This window comes from Leptodactylus fuscus, chromosome 9 (assembly GCF_031893055.1).
Source record: "Leptodactylus fuscus isolate aLepFus1 chromosome 9, aLepFus1.hap2, whole genome shotgun sequence".
Lineage (NCBI taxonomy): Eukaryota > Metazoa > Chordata > Amphibia > Anura > Leptodactylidae > Leptodactylus > Leptodactylus fuscus.
In genome coordinates this window covers 38506341-38527264 of record NC_134273.1, presented here as the reverse complement: position 1 = coordinate 38527264, position 20924 = coordinate 38506341, and the positions used below count along the sequence as shown (strand labels likewise).

The 20924-nt window shown below is 45.5% G+C and overlaps 1 protein-coding gene across 4 annotated transcripts in view; it reads left to right on the top strand.

Moving 5' to 3' along the window:
* Positions 1-20924, top strand: part of ELFN2 (extracellular leucine rich repeat and fibronectin type III domain containing 2) — a 91247-nt gene that overhangs the window by 43942 nt on the left and 26381 nt on the right. For 2 of the 4 annotated variants that reach the window (XM_075286812.1, XM_075286813.1), the window contains exon 2: positions 4789-4994. The exons of the other annotated variants lie outside the window; for them this stretch is intronic. The gene's annotated coding sequence lies outside the window, so the exon portion shown is untranslated. The remainder of the gene's footprint in view (positions 1-4788; positions 4995-20924) is intronic. 4 annotated transcript variants of the gene reach the window in all.

The following is a 20924-nucleotide window of genomic DNA, read 5'->3' as shown; positions in this document are numbered from 1 at the left end:
ATTCACACAAGGCAGATTCATTGCCGAAATTCTGCAACTGCAAAAAAAAAAAAAAGTGGGAATTTGTTCCCTGCAGCATGTGTATGGATTTCTGCAAACCAGGAACATTGCATGAGTCTTAAAAGATTCCCAATTTGTATGTACAGAATTATTCATTTGCACCCCATCTTAATAATGTTCTTTCATCATGTCCCCTTTAGAGATAGTGCCCCAATAACGCTCCCAATAGTAATAACTAGAGATGAGCGAACAGTGTTCTATCGAACACATGTTCGATCGGATATCAGGGTGTTCGCCATGTTCGAATCGAATCGAACACCACGTGGTAAAGTGCGCCAAAATTCGATTCCCCTCCCACCTTCCCTGGCGCCTTTTTTGCACCAATAACAGCGCAGGGGAGGTGGGACAGGAACTACGACACCGGGGGCATTGAAAAAAATTGGAAAAAGTCATTGGCTGCCGAAAACAGGTGACCTCCATTTTAGACGAATAGTGGATTTCAAATCCGGGTCATATGAGAATGTGAACTTTGTGACTATGAGACAGGGATAGCTGTACAGGCAGGGATAGCTAGGGATAACCTTTATTTAGGGGGGAATGTTATTAAAAATAACTTTTTGGGGCTCTATCGGGTGTGTAATTGTGATTTTTGTGAGATAAACTTTTTCCCATAGGGATGCATTGGCCAGCGCTGATTGGCCGAATTCCGTACTCTGGCCAATCAGTGCTGGCCAATGCATTCTATTAGCTTGATGAAGCAGAGTGTGCACAAGGGTTCAAGCGCACCCTCGGCTCTGATGTAGCAGAGCCGAGGCTGCACAAGGGTTCAAGCGCACCCTCGGCTCTGATGTAGGAGAGCCGAGGGTGCACTTGAACCCTTGTGCACCCTCAGCTCTGCTACATCAGAGCCGAGGGTGCGCTTGAACCCTTGTGCACACTCTGCTTCATCAAGCTAATAGAATGCATTGGCCAGCGCTGATTGGCCAATGTATTCTATTAGCCTGATGAAGTAGAGCTGAATGTGTGTGCTAAGCACACACATTCAGCTCTACTTCATCGGGCTAATAGAATGCATTGGCCAGCGCTGATTGGCCAGAGTACGGAATTCGGCCAATCAGCGCTGGCTCTGCTGGAGGAGGCGGAGTCTAAGATCGCTCCACACCAGTCTCCATTCAGGTCCGACCTTAGACTCCGCCTCCTCCAGCAGAGCCAGCGCTGATTGGCCGAATTCCGTACTCTGGCCAATCAGCACTGGCTAATGCATTGTATTGGCGTGATGAAGCAGTGCTGAATGTGTGTGCTTAGCACACACATTCAGCTCTACTTCATCGGGCTAATAGAATGCATTGGCCAGCGCTGATTGGCCGAATTCCGTACTCTGGCCAATCAGCACTGGCTAATGCATTGTATTGGCGTGATGAAGCAGTGCTGAATGTGTGTGCTTAGCACACACATTCAGCTCTACTTCATCGGGCTAATAGAATGCATTGGCCAATCAGCGCTGGCCAATGCATTCTATTAGCGTGAACTGAGTTTGCACAGGGGTTCTAGTGCACCCTCGGCTCTGCTACATCAGATTGCTACATCTGATGTAGCAGTGCCGAGTGTGCATCAGATGTGTAGTTGAGCAAAACTGACTCAGCACTGCTAAGTCTGCATTCGCATAGGAATGCATTGGCCAGCCTTCGGCCAATCAGCGCTGGCTCTGCCGGAGGAGGCGGAGTCTAAGGTCGGACCTGAATGGAGACTGGTGTGGAGCGATCTTAGACTCCGCCTCCTCCAGCAGAGCCAGCGCTGATTGGTCGAGTTCCGTACTCTGGCCAATCAGCACTGGCCAATGCATTTCTATGGGGAAAAGTTAGCTTGCGAAAATCGCAAACTGACAGGGATTTCCATGAAATAAAGTGACTTTTATGCCCCCAGACATGCTTCCCCTGCTGTCCCAGTGTCATTCCAGGGTGTTGGTATCATTTCCTGGGGTGTCATAGTGGACTTGGTGACCCTCCAGACACGAATTTGGGTTTCCCCCTTAACGAGTTTATGTTCCCCATAGACTATAATGGGGTTCGAAACCCATTCGAACACTCGAACAGTGAGCGGCTGTTCGAATCGAATTTCGAACCTCGAATATTTTAGTGTTCGCTCATCTCTAGTAATAACATTTAGAAATGGTGCCGCCATAGTGCATCTTATAGCAATAATTCCCCCTGGCATGCCCCCACTGGTAATACCTCTCCTATAGTTTCTGAAACAGTAATAATGCTCCACAGCAGTAGTGTCCCATATAGCGTCTCCAATAGAAAGGACTCGGGGATTCGGGGTTTGGGAAGTCCGCATCATTCCATGCAGAGACTGTGCGGAAAGCACACGGACCCCATATGGGGTCCGTGTGATTTCACCGTACACTGCTTGCCAATGCGTTCGGTAATCCGGATGCGGACTCTCCTGAATGGATTACCAACACAGATGTGCACGAGGTCTAACAAATTTACTATTGTGGTTGCGACTAGACATTGGCATAAATTTGGCACATCTTGGTTTTTCATGCTGTAAATTGGTGCATCTTCGCACACCTAGTTTTGGCTAGTTTTCTTCTCATAAAAAGGTGCGTGGGTTGAATGCACCAAGATGTACCAGAAAAGTGCCAATATTATGTATCAAAATTCATGTTCAAAACAAGCCAACTAAGGGGGTATGCATTTAGACTAGACAGGCTAAAGATACGCCAAGTCTATCCTCCATCCTCAGTCACTGTGATAAATCTGGCACATTTTCAGTCTCAGTTTTCTCTGTCTATCAGTAAATCTGGGCCACTGTATCCAAAAAGGCAAACAATGATTTCCTAGAGGATTAGATAAAAACAACATCTACAACAGGCTCATAGAAGGTTAGAGCGCTAGGAAACCTAGGATGACCTGAATAACAGTGCGATTGTGGGTTTATGACAGGTGGGAAAAAGACTTGTTCTTAAAAGGACATTCATTTATCAGATTAAAGGTATTGTCCGGCTGGTAATTATTGGATTTATTTCTATTTATTTTTGTAAAGTACAGAGTGCCATAAAAAAGACAAACTAGTTTACGCTAGGTTCACGCCTGTATTCGGGTTTCTGTTCGGGGGGACCCTCCAAACAGAAGCCTAATCTGCTTTAAAAAAGTGGTTAACAAAAGAAACGGAAAGAAAATGCTACCAATAATCATAAAATTTATTATTTATTAATTACAAAAGACAAGGGACAACATATTAAAAAGTGACAGGACATATTCTACCAACAGGTAGGTATGAGGGCAGGTTCAGTAAGTAAAGGGTGTGTATACATCAAACAATGGGTTAAATGCTCCAATGCATCTGAAAAAGTTTGGCAAAGTAAAAAATAATTAGATAATCTCTAACATATGTCATAAAGTGACAAATTCATGGCTAGTGCAAAAAGGGACAATCCAATTTGTATAGAATATGTCAGATATCAGATGTATCCACAGTCATATCTATATACTCATAGCTGGCTAGTCCAGTCAGCAAGGGTGGAATAGTCACAAAGCAAATGCATATGGTCAATCAAAACACCAGTAAGGGATAGACTGCATGGAGCAGGAAACATAATAGCTGAAAAGTTTTTCTACATACCCATAGATACAGCATGCATGTATACTGACCAGCCCACACACCAGGCCCCTACGCACGTTTCGGCTATAAAGCCTTCTTCCGGGTGTCAATTATTGATCTTTTATACCCTTTCCTCATGCTTGTGTATTTATTATTTAAAAAAGTGGTTACCCATGGAAACACGCAAACCCCATAGACTATAATGGGGTACGCCAGGTTTCTGCCCAGTTTCCACCCAAAAAAGATGAAAAATGTGGAGAGAAAAGTGCTTTTCTCTCCGCATTTTTCAAGTGGAATGGAAGGCGGAATCCCCCATCGGAGAGCAATCGCAGGTGTGAGCCTAGCCTTACCAATTCTGTGCCTTTCCCATTCCAATACTTCCAAGTTCCCTCACCAGTCTCTACTTCCTTCAGCACTGAGGACATTACTACACAACAGTCACCCATCCCAGCACTGCAACACTGGAGTCTTGGGTTCAAATCCTGCCAGAGACAACATCTGCAAGGAGTTTGTATGTTCTCCCTGTGTTTGCGTGGATTTCCATCCCATACTCCAAAGACATACTGATAGGGAAAATTGTACATTGTAAGCTCTATATTGGGCTTACAATCTACATTAAAAAAAAAAAAAAAAATACCGCTCAGACAATCCCCTATAAATGCTTTCTGACCACTGGCAGACTTCTATACATTCAGGCCCCAACTATCTATCTGGAATGTACAGGTACATCCTTGCAGAAATGGAAGATACGCAATATCGGACAGCGACGGAAGCTCAGTAACAGCTGGACTCCCCATAGAGAAGGCAGAGAGTTTATTACCATCCTGCCTTCCCATTCGCCCTATACATGCCATGATGCAGCTTCATAAAAATGAAATAGAAAACTATCTAAAACAATATTTCAGTAGTACTTTGTGCCATGAAAAACAAAAACATCTGCTGCTCCTTGTTGCGAGCGGGGATGAGGCCAAATTGACATTCTATTACATATCTTTTTCATTAATCATATGATGCACATATTAAAAATGCTAAATATTTCTCTTACCCTGGAACTGAGATTGCTGGGATTAGGTCTAGATACAGTCCTAAAACCACATTGTATAGTCTTATGCCATATACTCTTATTAACAATTCCTTCCTTAGTAGAGATGAGTGAACCTCTGAAGATTCCTTTCATTTCAGGTTCAGACGAGTCGACCTTCGGGTTCTTTCTGCTCTAAGCATGTTCGGATAGAGCTGGAACACGTCATGTGACCACTGAGGCCCAATCACAGGCCTCAGCGGTGATCCAGGGGCGCATGACATCATCCAGGAGGTTAGAAGAGGCCAGAAGAAGTCCAAGGTAGAGCGCCAAAAGCCGTGAGGAGGCCCAGAAGAGGTGAGGGAAGGTAAGGATAACTATTTGCTATTTTTTTTACACCTCCCCTGGCCTCCACCTAATTACAGAGACCCCATGGCATGAAAATGTAGCTTCCAGTTCACAGATAAATTCTCAAAACATGAAACTTTTGGAAAATTCGGGTTGAATCTGGTTCGCTCATCTCTCTTCCTTTCCAAAAAATTGGAAACCAACATTCCAACAATAGATAACATGATACAAAAACTCCATAAAAGCTTTCACTTTGAATTTCCTTTTTCAAATAACACACAAAATCATCCAAAATTTCTAGAAGAGAACTTCTCTCCCCTTCTAAACCGATGATGATATATACCGTTTTATTTATTTTTATCCCTATCCCTGTAATGTTTGTTGTCCTTTACTATATTTGTAAATATTCTGAATTTACCCATATCCTTGAATGGGTCTTAGAGTTACCCCTCCCAGTTTCCGCATATTCATACAAACTACCATTATTTTATTTCCCATAAGAAACAAAGATCAGACATGTTGAAATCCAGCATGCCCAATCCTTCTTTCTGAAACCTGATCTTTAGGAAGAGTCGGAGCGTCGAGTTCAGCCAATTTTCAGTTAATTTGTATGGTTTTCTTGAATATCTTTGTGTCTAAAGGGTAAAGTAACCTTGTCATTGTGATGTTACACTACAAGGAGCTTGACATAAGATGGAAAAATTACACTAAAGCACATATAGAGATGCCTGGTGAGAAAAGAAGGTGACATTTATAAAGACTTGGAATGAATAGGGGGCCCTGAATCAGATATAATTTAATCATGAGCCATTCTCTCATTGCAAAGCTGTTTTCCCAGTTTTGCTATGGAGATTTATTATAGTTGCAGGTGTTGACTTGCTGCAGTTTTATAGAACCAGAGCCTCCAGAAATATGAGTCACCATACCACACATTATTTGCTAAAGATGTGTTCTCCTAGAAGCTAATGCGCTACGAAAATGGGGAAACGGACATTGTTTCTTCAAGGTTTCTTCCTTCATACATACAGTCGTAGTAGAGCTGAATTTGTCTTTTTTCCTCCTCCTCGATACGGCTTTGTGATTTTATCCATAGAACATTCTTCTGAATCAAAGTATACAATATGGACGTGTTGTTCTTCTACATCCTTTTTTATTTATAGCTCTGTCCCTCTTTCTTCAGCTATTTGTCTCCCCCTCCCACCCTTCTTCTCCATCATTTTTCCTATGTTTTCTATACTCGTTCTGTATTTCTCTGCCTCGTTCTCACTGCTGGGCACCTCGTGCCTTCTCTCTGGTGGATGTACAATGTTAGAGGCAGCAGCTGGCACTGCGAGATAACAGGCTAATTAAAGCGCCATTGTGTGAGCAAACTTAAGGGGAGAAAGAGAGCGTAAAGAAACGCCATACTGTGCCACACTGTGCCACCGCAACTACTTAGCCCTATTGGGGCCAACTGCTCATTCCTAAAACATTCCCACACTTTAACGTCAAAGCACATGTCTGACCGCCAATGAAAGAGAGAAGAGTTGTGTAATTCTTCTGAAGAGGTTGCAGTTTAATATTCAGAACACAGGTGAAATAGTAAATCGGACGTCAGTGCTGTCAATGTGTATTCCACTGAATGTTACCAGCTGAGCATTTTTTGCAAGATTTCATTTATGCAGGATGTTGGGCTAAAAATAGTTTGCAGTTCCATTTAGGCATGCCTGAAAACCGTATGCATCAGAACAATCGGAGCAGTAAGATGGCATGCTATAATTATTAAATATAACACAGATAATGCAATTTTATTACTCAGACTGGTTTTCTACTCCTCTTCAGATCTAGCGTCTGCAGTAGGACTTCTCTCAAGCTGCTCCTATATTATGGAACCCTCTTTTTTGGTCAGGTTTACTATGCCACTTGTCCTTATTTATTTATTATGCTTACTTATATAGCGCCATCATATTCCGCAGCGCTTTACAGATATTGTCAGTCACTGTCCCATATAGGGCTCACAATCTACATTCTACATCAGTATGTCTTTGGTGTGTGGGAGGAAACCCACGCAAACATGGTGAGAACATACAAACTCCTTGCAGATGTTGCCCTGGGCAGGATTTGAACCCAGGACTCCAGCGCTGCTAACCACTGAGCCACCATGCTGTCCTTGGCTCTTCCCTTCCTCATATCTACTCCGTCTGTCTATCTCTTGCCCCTACTCTCATCTCATTTTCTTGCTTCTCTCTAGAACTATCTTTTTAAGCAATTTGTTCAAAATTACATATCCACATCCGAAAAGAAATAATGTGAAAATAATAGGAAAATCGAATGTGGCAAATTTTGTTAAATTGTATCACGCTGCTAAAACAAAGTACCGTAGGAGGAAAATACTCAAATGTGTACACACCATAGAGTAAGCGTATATGGATAATATAGAGCACATTAAGAGAGCACCCAGTCCAGGCTGGTCTTGTGACATTAGCTATTAGGTGGCAAGAACCTGTATGGGGGATTGGTCTAAGGCAGGGGTCCTCAAACTGCGGCCCGAGGGCCACATGCGGCCCGCCAAGCACTTCTGTCTGGCCCCGCCGACAACGCCGGTAGGCGTGCATTTATAATGAAGCTTCTGGGGAGCTCAGACCAGGCCATGGAGCACACTTCACTTTATCTATTGGAGGGCACCACTCCGATGTCTGTGCGACCTGCTCTGCCTCCGGCCCACTGTTTAAAAGTTTGAGGACCCCTGGTCTAAGGGTTATAAAAATGGGATGAAGAGGGAAACAAACACCACACTCTTTTGCCTTGTGTGATAAAACATGGCACCATAATGGGGAAGTTTGTTATGGGATCTGTGTTCTTTTTGAGCAAACATGTTTGAGGAAGGCAACCCAAGGTGTCCAAATTCTTCAAAAGATGACTCGGTGTTGTCTAAAGTTCACTCCATTTTATTTTGACCTCATGATCCAAATATATTCATTCTCAATTAGTTAGATTTTCAAGATTTCGTCAGAATTATATGAACTACAAGAAAATTAAAGAAATAAATTTGGCTACGCACCTTCCAACAATGTTGGCATAAACCACCAATTTTAGCCTCAGCAGTGGATCATCTAATGTCTATAAAGTTGACTTGGCTCTATTGAAACGGCAGAAGTTAGGTGAAAGAAGGATCAGATATGATGGATATGAGCTTGCCTAATCTTTATGTTTTCAAGGCATCACCTGCCTGAATTCCCACTGAGAACACATGCATGAGTATGGTATGTCGGTAGGAGTAGAGTAGCTGTCGGCTCTATGAGTGTGTGGCTGACTGATGTAAGATGTTTGGAGAAGATTTAATTAACATATGGGTATTAAGGGAAATTAAAGGGATTTCTCTCAACAACAATACTTAACCTTTGGTTAGAGGATGGGGGGAAGTGTCTGATTTTGAGAACAGGGACTCCCAAGTTTCCTGTGTAAGTGCAGTGGCAATACGCATGTGATTACCAATCCATTAACTTCTATGGGACTGGTAGAGTGTTATAGTTATCTCCATTAGTCTCACAGAAGTGAATGGAGCAGTGATCACACATACACACTACCACTTCACACAAAGGACTTCGGGACTCATTCCAGTGACCACTGGTCAGACCCCCAGGAATCAGACACTTATCCCCTATCCTGTGGTTAGAATTGTTAGCGGAAAAATCCTTTCGACATAGGTAACTAAATAAATTGACAATCTGGAGATTGACAATCATGTAACATTGTGCCAGCCCCAATGGAGGCTTTGAATGCCATTTGCTAGCATTTAGATATTTTTTTTTCTAAAAGGCTTATTATAATCCAGATTACAGAATAGTACAGTAAAATAAATGAGACTTATGGGAAGCACATGTATGGCTTACTCAGAATTAAATATAGGTTAAATGAATAGAAAAGGTTATTGAGGGCAGGGATCCCATATAGCGGTAGAGGTGACACAGGGTACGACGAAATGTGAGAGAGCACTTCACAGAAACAGAAGTATCTAAATAGAGAATGTGTGTTAGGGAATTGCTAAGAGAGCAATTCCCCGGTAGCTGTTGGACCCTGGGATGGGACACAAGAGACAATGAGCCCTAAGCTGAAGCCCCCAACTGACCCTTCCTATTGCCAGGCCCTATCCTACGTAATAGGCGGCAACCACGAAGACAGTCCCTTCCTGGATATGTGAGACACAAAACGCAGACAAGACGGACAACAACAAAGAGAGGTCAGCTAGTCAAGGGTCAGTAACAGTCGAGCGATGCAGTGCCAAATTGGAGTCCAAAGAATAGTCAGTGAGGAAAGCCAAAGGTCAAGGATAAGAATGCAAGCAAAAATAGTGACCGCAAGGAGCAAGTACGCACAAAGCAATAGCAAGCACTGGTGTGAATGAGAGCCAAGATAAAATAGGGGAGGAAGAACCCGCCCCTGGAGTTGACAGGAAAGCAGGCTATCAATCACAGGCAAGACAAAATTAACCACTTAATGGACAGAGGCAACAAGGGCAGGAGACAGGTGTGGTGCAAATACAATCACAGAACTAGAGCCGAGTTCACACCAAACTACACACCGCTACACACCGAGCAGAGGGTGGTGCAGTGACCCGAACAGGCAGAGATGTTACAATGTGTATTGTTCGTTGACATCTCACGTTCCATTTGCATTAGTCATTATAGATGCTAAGAGAGTACATTAATAATCTGTTATAGATGCATTGGCAGCAACTGGAAGAATAAAAGTCTGTGGGGGGTCTCAGTATAAACATTTTTACCTATTGTACTCAAATGGCCCAACTGTGTAAGTTCGACAGAATTAGTACAACCACGTGAGAGCCATTATGGCTTAGGGGTTCAACATTGTGGACAGTTCTCAGTCTAAAAAACCATTAAAAATGTACAACAGATAATAATGGTAAGTGACGACCGTGAAAGCCCTGCAATTACAACTGATTTCAGTAGAAACATGGCAGTACATAAACGGGCCTATGAAAATCAGTGCTGGTGACTAAAGACATCAATAGAGGTCCAGGACACACAACAATCCACTGATATGACTGGCATGTGAAATATATTATCTTGCAGGGTTATCCAGGATTAGAAAACATGACCGCTTTATTATTTTCAGGAAGCGACATTACATTCGTTGCTCACATGACCATGCTACTTTGATGTCAAATCCTAAGGAGAAGAAAGCAGCCATGTTCGGTAATCTTGGATAGCCCCTTTAATATTGACATTTTTTAAAATTATTTTTTAGTATTTTGAAGAAAGCAATGCTGAAAATATGACCTGTCTCCAAGTTTATGCTGAGTATAGTATCTGCTGCAGCGGGGATTATATTGATCAGAGGGAGAAAGCTGTCAATCAGCAGCAGGAGAAGGTGGAGAGAAGACCGCATATTTTTTTCAATGGGAATTCACACATCAAGTATTTGCCTATAGGAAATTCAATGTGCATTTTTGCTCTAGGATCTGTAGCAGAAATCATAGAACACAGGGATTACTGTTACAGTTGTGCATGAAGATTAACCCCATTGTTAATAAATGGGGCTAATCTACATCTTTTCTGTGCAGAATTGGCAAAAATGATGGGCATTGGACCCCACTGTATCTGAGGCTACCCATCACACATCTCATGACAGAAAGCCAGAGAATGCAAAAAATAGATGCAAAAGCACCAAAGAATGTTTGAATGTTCTTTTATTGCTGCAAAAATCAGACAATTGTGGTAATGCATTTTCCAAACTGAGGAAGGAGCATACTGCCCTGAAACGTGTTACCACAATTGTCTGATTTTCACAACAATAAAAGAACATTCAATCGTTCTTTGGTGCTTTTGCATTTTTTCTGATGTGGCAATCTGCTCCTATTGGAAATCCTGGGGTTTTTTAAAGGAGGAAGGAACTACTTCCAACTCTGCAGCACCCCATAGAGACGTGTATGAAAGGCCTGTTAGTAATGTGTCTATTACACTACAACAAAAGGTATATATCCACCCGCAAGGGAATGTGTACTCTTCACTTTTTTTTTTGCCTCTCAATACATTTAAGGTTCCACACAAGGAGCGCCCGTTTTGTAATTTTTTCTTTATCAGCTGTGCTACCTACTGTCTAAGGGTCAGATCACACGGAATCCAGCTCAAAATCTGCTGCCAAAACCAGCTCCCATTGATTTTAGCTAGTCAGTAGCGGAAAAAAGAAGCGAGATGACCCTGTATCAGGCACCGTTCGCCATTCATTTGGGCCTAATTCAGAGCAGAATGCTACCATGGCATGCCTGTGCACTGAATCAGCATCCCGTTGCAGCTAACCGTGCATAATGTTCACAGGCGGAATGCAAATTCCGCTGTGTGAACATACCCTAACACTGAGTGCACTGAACAGAATCTCAGAGAGCACCTTCAACTGGAAAGACCCAGATGTTAATTTATTAATACATTTTCAGGAGGAATTAAAGAGGAACAGCACAATGTAGAATTCTCTAGAATTGATATTTTTACTAACATAGACACGTCAGTAATGTTATATTCCCTGTAACAGGTGCCTTGACACCGTCCTAACATATACTGTATATGACTAGACACATTGTCATTAAATGCATTGTAGTGGCGTGTCTACCAGTTAGTGAACTCTCACCAATAGTTACACTACCCAAAGGTAGCATCTGAGAGTCTTTTTATTGGTTAACATGGAAAGCATTTTTATGTTCTCTTGTGACAAGGACTGATGTGAGAGATCTCTCTACAATCCTCGGGAATATGCTTAGTTTATATAACCAAAAGGTAAAAACATTACAGTAGGCCAGATTTGGCACAGAAACATAAGCACCACCTGGGGCATTTGTTGGGTTGAGTCCTGCCCTTTTGATAGGTATGCCACCAGGACTTGGTGTGTGTATGAATGCTGAAAGCTAAGAAACAGAACCATTTCTTGTGTGATAACAGGAGTCAAGTGTTGTGTACTGATCTGTTAAATAAAAAAACTTTAAAACCATAGCAACTAGTCAGCCGTCACACTGAAATTTTTCTACTGCAGGTGGAAAACAATGAAACCAATGAATCTGATCCTTAATCTAAATAGTGTTTGTAATTAATAGAGATGAGCGAACAGTGTTCTATCGAACTCATGTTCGATCGGATATTAGGCTGTTCGGCATGTTCGAATCGAATCGAACACCGCGTGGTAAAGTGCGCCATTACTCGATTCCCCTCCCACCTTCCCTGGCGCCTTTTTTGCTCCAATAACAGCGCAGGGTAGGTGGGACAGGAACTACGACACCGGTGACGTTGAAAAAAGTAGGCAAAACCCATTGGCTGCCGAAAACATGTGACCTCTAATTTAAAAGAACAGCGCCGCCCAGCTTCGCGTCATTCTGAGCTTGCAATTCACCGAGGACGGAGGTTTCCGTCCAGCTAGCTAGGGCTTAGATTCTGGGTAGGCAGGGACAGGCTAGGATAGGAAGGAGAAGACAACCAACAGCTCTTGTAAGAGCTAAATTCCAGGGAGAAGCTTGTCAGTGTAACGTGGCACTGACGGGCTCAATCGCCGCAACCCAGCTTTCCCAGGATCCTGAATGGAATACACTGTCAGTGTATTCCCGTATACCCGATATATACCCCGATACCCGTTCCAACGGTGTGCCCCCCCCACCTTCACCCCAGAAATACCCTGCAAGTCCCCTAGCAATAGAATTGGGGCTATATACACCCACAATTTTTACTACTGGTATACAGTGCCATTGTCTGACTGGGAATTCAAAGAATATATTGGGAATACAAATACCCTCATTTCTTGCTACTGCCATATAGTGCCAGTTTCTGACTGGTAATTCAAAGAATATATTGGGGTTACGTGCACCCACAATTTTTACTACTGGTATACAGTGCCATTGTCTGACTGGGAATTCAAAGAGTATATTGGGAATACAAATACCCTCATTTCTTGCTACTGCCATATAGTGCCAGTTTCTGACTGGGAATTCAAAGAATATATTGGGGTTACGTGCACCCACAATTTTTACTACTGGTATACAGTGCCATTGTCTGACTGGGAATTCAAAGAATATATTGGGGTTATAAATACCCTCATTTCTTGCTACTGCCATATAGTGCCAGTTTCTGACTGGTAATTCAAAGAATATATTGGGGTTACGTGCACCCACAATTTTTACTACTGGTATACAGTGCCATTGTCTGACTGGGAATTCAAAGAATATATTGGGAATACAAATACCCTCATTTCTTGCTACTGCCATATAGTGCCAGTTTCTGACTGGGAATTCAAAGAATATATTGGGGTTACGTGCACCCACAATTTTTACTACTGGTATACAGTGCCATTGTCTGACTGGGAATTCAAAGAATATATTGGGGTTATAAATACCCTCATTTCTTGCTACTGCCATATAGTGCCAGTTTCTGACTGGTAATTCAAAGAATATATTGGGGTTACGTGCACCCACAATTTTTACTACTGGTATACAGTGCCATTGTCTGACTGGGAATTCAAAGAGTATATTGGGAATACAAATACCCTCATTTCTTGCTACTGCCATATAGTGCCAGTTTCTGACTGGGAATTCAAAGAATATATTGGGGTTACGTGCACCCACAATTTTTACTACTGGTATACAGTGCCATTGTCTGACTGGGAATTCAAAGAATATATTGGGGTTATAAATACCCTCATTTCTTGCTACTGCCATATAGTGCCAGTTTCTGACTGGTAATTCAAAGAATATATTGGGGTTACGTGCACCCACAATTTTTACTACTGGTATACAGTGCCATTGTCTGACTGGGAATTCAAAGAGTATATTGGGAATACAAATACCCTCATTTCTTGCTACTGCCATATAGTGCCAGTTTCTGACTGGTAATTCAAAGAATATATTGGGGTTACGTGCACCCACAATTTTTACTACTGGTATACAGTGCCATTGTCTGACTGGGAATTCAAAGAATATATTGGGGTTATAAATACCCTCATTTCTTGCTACTGCCATATAGTGCCAGTTTCTGACTGGTAATTCAAAGAATATATTGGGGTTACGTGCACCCACAATTTTTACTACTGGTATACAGTGCCATTGTCTGACTGGGAATTCAAAGAGTATATTGGGAATACAAATACCCTCATTTCTTGCTACTGCCATATAGTGCCAGTGTCTGACTGGGAATTCAAAGAATATATTGGGGTTACGTGCACCCACAATTTTTACTACTGGTATACAGTGCCATTGTCTGACTGGGAATTCAAAGAATATATTGGGGTTATAAATACCCTCATTTCTTGCTACTGCCATATAGTGCCAGTTTCTGACTGGTAATTCAAAGAATATATTGGGGTTACGTGCACCCACAATTTTTACTACTGGTATACAGTGCCATTGTCTGACTGGGAATTCAAAGAGTATATTGGGAATACAAATACCCTCATTTCTTGCTACTGCCATATAGTGCCAGTTTCTGACTGGTAATTCAAAGAATATATTGGGGTTACGTGCACCCACAATTTTTACTACTGGTATACAGTGCCATTGTCTGACTGGGAATTCAAAGAATATATTGGGGTTATAAATACCCTCATTTCTTGCTACTGCCATATAGTGCCAGTTTCTGACTGGTAATTCAAAGAATATATTGGGGTTACGTGCACCCACAATTTTTACTACTGGTATACAGTGCCATTGTCTGACTGGGAATTCAAAGAGTATATTGGGAATACAAATACCCTCATTTCTTGCTACTGCCATATAGTGCCAGTGTCTGACTGGGAATTCAAAGAATATATTGGGGTTACGTGCACCCACAATTTTTACTACTGGTATACAGTGCCATTGTCTGACTGGGAATTCAAAGAGTATATTGGGAATACAAATACCCTCATTTCTTGCTACTGCCATATAGTGCCAGTGTCTGACTGGGAATTCAAAGAATATATTGGGGTTACATGCACCCACAATTTTTACTACTGGTATACAGTGCCAATTTCTAACTAGGAATTCAAAATGCGCAAGGCTCCCGGAAAGGGACGTGGACGAGGCCGTGGGCGAGGTCGGGGGAATGGTTCTGGGGAGCAAGGTAGCAGTGAAGCCACAGGGCGTCCCGTGCCTACTCCTGTGGGGCAGCAAGCATTGCGCCACTCCACAGTGCCAGGGTTGCTTGCCACATTAACTAAACTGCAGGGTACAAACCTTAGTAGGCCCGAGAACCAGGAACAGGTCTTGCAATGGCTGTCAGAGAACGCTTACAGCACATTGTCCAGCAGCCAGTCAGACTCTGCCTCCTCTCCTCCTATTACCCAACAGTCTTGTCTTCCTTCCTCCCAAAATTCCGAAGCTTTACAGAACAATAACCCAAACTGTCCCTGCTCCCCAGAGCTGTTCTCCGCTCCTTTCATTGTCCCTCAACCTGCCTCTCCACGTCACGATTCCACGAACCTAACAGAGGAGCATCTGTGTCCAGATGCTCAAACACTAGAGTCTCCTCCATCTCCGTTCGATTTGGTGGTGGATGACCAGCAACCCACCCTCATCGACGATGATGTGACGCAGTTGCCGTCAGGGCATCCAGTTGACTGGCGCATTGTGCGGGAGGAGGAGATGAGACAGGAGTTGGAAGAGGAAGTGGTGGATGATGAGGACACTGACCCGACCTGGACAGGGGGGATGTCAAGCGGGGAAAGTAGTGTGGATGTTGAGGCAGGTGCAGCACCAAAAAGGGTAGCTAGAGGCAGAGGCAGAGGTCAGCAGCTTAGGCGAAGCCAGGCCACACCCGGAATCTCCCAAGATGTTCCAGTTCGTACCCAGCCCCGAAAAACTCCCACCTCGAGGGCACGTTTCTCGAAGGTGTGGAGTTTTTTCAAGGAATGCGCCGAGGACAGATATAGTGTTGTCTGCACAATTTGCCTCTCGAAATTGATTAGGGGCTCTGAGAAGAGCAACCTGTCCACCACTTCAATGCGCCGTCATTTGGAATCCAAGCACTGGAATCAGTGGCAGGCAGCAACGGCAGGACAAAGGCCGCCTGCCGTTCACGCCACTGCCACTGCCTCTGCCTCTGCCTCTGCCACTGCCACTGCTGACTGTGCTGGCGATGCACTCCAGAGGACGAGCCAGGACACCACTTCATCTGCCTCCGCCACTTTGTTGACTTCTACCTCATCCTCCCCTGGTCCTGTCTTATCTCCTTCTCCTGCACCATCAAAGGCACCATCAGGCGTTTCTTTACAACAACCCACCATCTCTCAGACATTGGAGCGGCGGCAGAAATACACTGCTAACCACCCACACGCGCAAGCCTTGAACGCCAACATCGCTAAACTGCTGGCCCAGGAGATGTTGGCGTTCCGGCTTGTTGAAACTCCCGCCTTCCTGGACCTGATGGCAACTGCGGCACCTCGCTATGCCGTCCCTAGCCGTCACTACTTCTCCCGGTGTGCCGTCCCCGCCTTGCACCAGCACGTGTCACTCAACATCAGGCGGGCCCTTAGTTCCGCGCTTTGCACAAAGGTCCACTTGACCACCGACGCGTGGACAAGTGCATGCGGACAGGGACGCTACATTTCACTGACGGCACACTGGGTGAATGTAGTTGAGGCTGGGACTGCTTCCCAAACTGGCCCGGTGTACCTCGTCTCCCCGCCTAACATTCCTGGCAGGGACACGAGAAGAACACCCCCCTCCTCCTCCTCCTCTACCGCCTCCTCCTCCGCCACCGCCTCCTCCTCCGCCACCGCCTCCTCCTCCGCTGTTAGATTGACCCCAGCTACGAGTTGGAAACGTTGCAGCACTGGCGTTGGTAGACGTCAGCAGGCTGTGCTGAAGCTGATCAGCTTGGGGGACAGACAGCACACTGCCTCCGAGGTGAGGGATGCCCTCCTCGATGAGACGGCAATATGGTTTGAGCCGCTGCACCTGGGCCCAGGCATGGTCGTTTGTGATAACGGCCGGAACCTGGTAGCAGCTCTGGAGCTTGCCGGACTCCAACATGTTCCATGCCTGGCCCACGTCTTCAACCTAGTGGTGCAACGTTTCCTAAAGAGCTACCCCAATGTTCCAGAGCTACTGGTGAAAGTGCGGCGCATGTGCGCCCACTTTCGCAAGTCGACAGTAGCCGCTGCTAGCTTAAAATCTCTCCAGCAACGCCTGCATGTGCCACAACACCGGCTTTTGTGCGACGTCCCCACACGCTGGAACTCAACGTTTCAGATGTTGAATAGAGTGGTTGAGCAGCAGAGACCTTTGATGGAATACCAGCTACAAAACCCTAGGGTGCCACAAAGTCAGCTGCCTCAGTTTCACATCCATGAGTGGCCATGGATGAGAGACCTTTGTGACATCCTACGGGTCTTTGAGGAGTCCACAAGGAGGGTGAGCTCTGAGGATGCGATGGTGAGCCTTACAATCCCGCTCTTGTGTGTTCTGAGAGAATCCCTGATTGACATCAGGGATAACTCAGATCACACAGAGGAGTTAGGGATAGCATCCGATCCGTCACAGCTGGAGAGTAGGTCCACACATCTGTCCGCTTCACTGCGTTTAATGGAGGAGGAGGAAGAGGAGGAGGAGGAAGAAGAGTTGTCCGATGATGTGATGGTGATACAGGAGGCTTCCGGGCAACTTCGAATCGTCCCATTGTTGCAGCGCGGATGGGTAGACATGGAGGATGAGGAGGAAATGGAGATTGAACTTTCCGGTGGGGCCAGAGGAGTCATGCCAACTAACACTGTGGCAGACATGGCTGAGTTCATGTTGGGGTGCTTTACAACCGACAAGCGTATTGTCAAAATCATGGAGGACAACCAGTACTGGATCTTTGCTATCCTTGACCCCCGGTATAAAAACAACATCTCGTCTTTTATTCCGGTAGAGGGGAGGGCCAATCGCATCAATGCTTGCCACAGGCAATTGGTGCAGAATATGATGGAGATGTTTCCAGCATGTTGCGGGAATACCTTTCCGACCACAGCCCTGTCCTCTCCGACCCCTCTGCGCCCTACACGTATTGGGTGTCGAAGTTGGACCTGTGGCTTGAACTTGCCCTATATGCCTTGGAGGTGCTGTCCTGTCCTGCCGCCAGCGTCCTATCTGAGAGGGTGTTCAGTGCAGCCGGTGGCATCATCACTGACAAGCGCACCCGTCTGTCAGCTGAGAGTGCCGACCGGCTCACTTTGATAAAAATGAACCACCACTGGATAGAGCCTTCATTTTTGTGCCCACCTGTGTAAAGCACCCCAACATGAAACTCCATGTCTGTACTCAACCTCTCCAATTCCTCCGCATCCTCATACTCATCCACCATAAGCGTTGCACAATTCTGCTAATACTAGGCTCCCTCCAACATGATTTCCCCCAACTCTGCTGGTTAGAGGCTCCCTCCACCCTGATTTCCACCAACTCTGCTGTTTAGAGGCTCCCTCCACCCTGCTTTCCCACAACTCTGCTGGTTAGAGGCTCCTTCCACCATGAATTTGCCCAAACTGGGCTGTTTAGAGGCTCCCTCCACCATGAATTGGTCCAAACTGGGCTGGTTAGAGGCTCCCTCCACCATGAATTGGTCCAAACTGGGGTGGTTAGAGGCTCCCTCCACCATTAATTGGTCCAAACTGGGCTGGTTAGAGGCTCCCTCCACCATGAATTGGTCCAAACTGGGCTGGTTAGAGGCTCCCTCCACCATGAATTGGTCCAAACTGGGGTGGTTAGAGGCTCCCTCCACCATTAATTGGTCCAAACTGGGCTGGTTAGAGGCTCCCTCCACCATTAATTGGTCCAAACTGGGCTGGTTAGAGGCTCCCTCCACCATGAATTTGCCCAAACTGGGCTGTTTAGAGGCTCCCTCCACCATTAATTGGTCCAAACTGGGCTGGTTAGAGGCTCCCTCCACAATTAATTGGTCCAAACTGGGCTAATTAGAGGCTCCCTCCACCATGAATTGGTCCAAACTGGGTTTTTTAGAGGCTCCCTCCACCATGAATTTGCCCAAACTGGGCTGTTTAGAGGCTCCCTCCACCATGAATTGGTCCAAACTGGGCTGGTTAGAGGCTCCCTCCACCATGAATTTCCCAAAACTTGGCTGTTTAGAGGCTCCCTCCACCATTAATTGGTCCAAACTGGGCTGGTTAGAGGCTCCCTCCACCATGAATTGGTCCAAACTGGGGTTTTTAGAGGCTCCCTCCACCATGAATTGGTCCAAACTTGGCTGTTTAGAGGCTCCCTCCACCATGAATTGGTCCAAACTGGGCTGGTTAGAGGCTCCCTCCACCATGAATTGGTCCAAACTGGGTTTTTTAGAGGCTCCCTCCACCATGAATTTGCCCAAACTGGGCTGTTTAGAGGCTCCCTCCACCATGAATTGGTCCAAACTGGGTTTTTTAGAGGCTCCCTCCACCATGAATTGGTCCAAACTGGGCTGGTTAGAGGCTCCCTCCACCATGAATTGGTCCAAACTGGGGTGGTTAGAGGCTCCCTCCACCATTAATTGGTCCAAACTGGGCTGGTTAGAGGCTCCCTCCACCATTAATTGGTCCAAACTGGGCTGGTTAGAGGCTCCCTCCACCATGAATTTGCCCAAACTGGGCTGTTTAGAGGCTCCCTCCACCATTAATTGGTCCAAACTGGGCTGGTTAGAGGCTCCCTCCACAATTAATTGGTCCAAACTGGGCTAATTAGAGGCTCCCTCCACCATGAATTGGTCCAAACTGGGTTTTTTAGAGGCTCCCTCCACCATGAATTTGCCCAAACTGGGCTGTTTAGAGGCTCCCTCCACCATGAATTGGTCCAAACTGGGCTGGTTAGAGGCTCCCTCCACCATGAATTTCCCAAAACTTGGCTGTTTAGAGGCTCCCTCCACCATTAATTGGTCCAAACTGGGCTGGTTAGAGGCTCCCTCCACCATGAATTGGTCCAAACTGGGCTGGTTAGAGGCTCCCTCCACCATTAATTGGTCCAAACTGGGCTGGTTAGAGGCTCCCTCCACCATGAATTTGCCCAAACTGGGCTGGTTAGAGGCTCCCTCCACCATGAATTGGTCCAAACTGGGTTTTTTAGAGGCTCCCTCCACCATGAATTTGCCCAAACTGGGCTGGTTAGAGGCTCCCTCCACCATGAATTGGTCCAAACTGGGCTGGTTAGAGGCTCCCTCCACCATGAATTTGCCCAAACTGGGCTGTTTAGAGGCTCCCTCCACCATTAATTGGTCCAAACTGGGCTGGTTAGAGGCTCCCTCCACCATGAATTTGCCCAAACTGGGCTGTTTAGAGGCTCCCTCCACCATGAATTGGTCCAAACTGGGTTTTTTAGAGGCTCCCTCCACCATGAATTGGTCCAAACTGGGCTGGTTAGAGGCTCCCTCCACCATGAATTTCCCAAAACTTGGCTGTTTAGAGGCTCCCTCCACCATGAATTGGTCCAAACTGGGCTGGTTAGAGGCTCCCTCCACCATGAATTTCCCAAAACTTGGCTGTTTAGAGGCTCCCTCCACCATGAATTGGTCCAAACTGGGCTGGTTAGAGGCTCCCTCCACCATTAATTGGTCCAAACTGGGCTGGTTAGAGGCTCCCTCCACCATGAATTGGTCCAAACTGGGTTTTTTAGAGGCTCCCTCCACCATGAATTTGCCCAAACTGGGCTGTTTAGAGGCTCCCTCCACCATGAATTGGTTCAAACTGGGCTGGTTAGAGGCTCCCTCCACCATTAATTGGTCCAAACTGGGCTGGTTAGAGGCTCCCTCCACCATTAATTGGTCCAAACTGGGCTGGTTAGAGGCTCCCTCCACCATGAATTTGCCCAAACTGGGCTGGTTAGAGGCTCCCTCCACCATGAATTGGTCCAAACTGGGTTTTTTAGAGGCTCCCTCCACCATGAATTTGCCCAAACTGGGCTGGTTAGAGGCTCCCTCCACCATGAATTGGTCCAAACTGGGGTTTTTAGAGGCTCCCTCCACCATGAATTTGCCCAAAC